Raw genomic sequence first — 2,517 nt, 5'->3', positions numbered from 1 at the left:
ACAGCCGTTGCTGTCAAAAAAATACACTCGGCAGACAGGAGACTTATAAAAGAAATGAATGACGCTGGGAAGAGTGAGACATCAGAATCTGGTGAGATTAATTGGATTATGCTCAAGTTTCCATAAACAATCTTTGGTTATGGAGTTTATGTCGCGGGAAAGCCTTGATTAACATTTGCATTGCAATGAAAAGAATACCGAGTTGGGTTTGAAAAGCCGGCTGAGCATTCTCAAGATCGTTGCCCATGGGTTGGCTTATCTTCACGATCACCGCCCTACGGCCATTGCTCATGGCTATCTGAAACCTTCCAATGTTTTATTGGATGAGACGTCGACCGCCCATGTTGGAGATTTTGGTACTTAACGTCTGATGATCTCTGCAGCAGAGCATGACGATTCAACGGCAGCCTCAAGAGACAGCTCAAGTCCTGTTATGGGAGCTATCGGTAAATACTGATGTACTAATAGATTGAACGACATCGTTTACAGAATAGATATGACTGATTGATAAAGGCTTACATATATTGATTACATAATTGGGTATTGTGGGGTGCCCGTCTCTGAAAGGGGAGGTATACAGCTAAGACATCTTGGCGTTGGAGAGGATAACAGGAGACATACGCAATCAGTTTCGACGTTGCAGAGTTGGGTAGGCGATGCGTTCCCGGACAGATTGACGAGAATTTGGTGAAGGAGATTAGAAAGGAAGAAGATGATGAAGTTGCAGTTGAACATTTACGTCGGAGGAGGATACAAAATCTTGCCAATTTCGAATCTAAATTTTTGTAGATCACAGAAGACAGACCAGAGGTGTAACATTGGTGGTGAGAATGGTTTCCACTATGGGCAATTATGATTATTTTGAGTCATTCTTTGTCCTCTCTTCAACTTCTTTCTTTCTATTTTTCATGACGGGATTTCCTCTTCCTTTCTGGTTCTGCTTTCTCCCTGTGATCTTCTTCTTTCCTCCTGTTTTCTGTTTCTATCTCTGATCATCATTTAGTCTTTGTTGGAGTCTAGTAGTGGAAATATTAAGGAAAGTCCTAATAGCTGATATGTTGGTTATGGGTTTGATATTTGCTATTCATTTACGCACTGATTTGTGAAGGAAGGTGGAGGGTATTTATTGTTTTCTCTTCTTGATGCAGCGACGGTTTCAGAAAATGAAGATAAGGCACTGTCGTAAATTACTTACCATGGCGACATCCGCAGAAGGTTCTTCTCTTCACCTCTTGGCTTCGTCTCTTGGCTTCGTAGAGGAGAGTTCACAAACATAGCCTCCTGTCCCGCCCCAGCTCATGGAAGGATTGCAAGGCAGCGCCATTCCTCTGTTTCTTACTAAGACCTATGACATGGTGGAGCATCCTTGGATAGACCCAGTCGCCTCCTGAAGCAGCCCGGGCAACATTTTTATTATTCGAGATGCCCACCGATTCTCTCAAAATCTGCTGCCGCGTTGTTTCAAGCGCAACAACTTCTCTGGCTTCGTTCGCCAGCTTAACACTTAAGTGAGTTTTTCTGTTTCCTTCAATTTTCAGGGACATTGTATTGCTTGAACCATTTTGTTTTGGTATTGATTCTGTGGAGTATATTGTTTTTCTTTCTTTTGTATTAAGCTTTAGTATAGTTGTTAGTTATTCGTCTTAGCTTCTGTGTCAAAATTCCTTTTACATTGGTTATTGAGGTTTGGTTACGAGGTCAGTCCAGGACGTCAAATAAGTCCTGTATACCATGGGGTGGCAAAGTAGAACATGTGCGCTATGATCTGCAAACTCGTCCATAGAAAGTCCACTGGTGTCATCCTGTTAAGTTTCATGGAAAATGATCCTCTGACGCACCATATTCTAGATAACTCCTGAGGAAATAATATTTATCCATCTATGTATCAGGAACAACGATACGAGTTCTTGAATTAATGCTGTACCAATTTGAGGTCGAGCACCTCAGAAATGTAATCCCCTGGTTCAACCAATAGAAAACTGGCATATAGATAACATGACCCCTCTGTTCATGTTGCACTTACCAATTCTCAAGAATGAAAAACTTCCTTCGATACTTACAATTGCCATAGGAAGAAAACCAACACCCTTCTTTAGTTCTTGTAGTCCAATGACCAATATGCTGGTTGGAGATGTCACCATGCAATGGTCACTGTTTCCATTCATTGGTTTATAGTTCAATCCTGGGTCAAGAGTACAAATATGTGCTACTGCTAAAGCAAGTTCTTCACTGTTTCCATTCATTGGTTTATAGTTCAATCCTGGGTCAAGAGTACAAATATGTGCTACTGCTAAAGCAAGTTCTTCTTTTAGACATGCGTTTTCAACCTCCATTTTACTTGTTCCAATAATTTCATCACTATCACATCCTTTATCAAACATCTAAGGTTATATTCCTTACCAGAATTTATAGGACCATCTTCATTTGGGACTGAATGATAGCTACCGCTTTAGAGAACGAGTTTTTCACGTGCAGATTACGATCAACCTTAGGCAGTGGCCCTACTAAGGCTTCTGG

At 41.2% G+C, this 2,517-nt stretch overlaps 1 long non-coding RNA gene across 1 annotated transcript; it reads left to right on the top strand.

The window, feature by feature from the left end:
* Positions 1-417: 417 nt before the first annotated feature.
* Positions 418-1,274, top strand: LOC149251104 (uncharacterized). The gene is made up of 2 exons (XR_016265971.1): positions 418-824; positions 1,149-1,274. It is a non-coding gene; the product is annotated as an uncharacterized LOC149251104 (long non-coding RNA).
* The last annotated feature ends 1,243 nt before the right edge of the window (positions 1,275-2,517 follow it).

The sequence above is a fragment of the Pinus tabuliformis genome, chromosome 7 (genome assembly GCF_031772625.1).
Source record: "Pinus tabuliformis cultivar Carrire ecotype Pingquan chromosome 7, CPIR1, whole genome shotgun sequence".
In the NCBI taxonomy this organism is placed as follows: Eukaryota; Viridiplantae; Streptophyta; class Pinopsida; order Pinales; family Pinaceae; genus Pinus; species Pinus tabuliformis.
The sequence above is the reverse complement of the archived record's forward strand: the minus strand, read 5'-3'. Positions and strand labels throughout refer to the sequence as shown.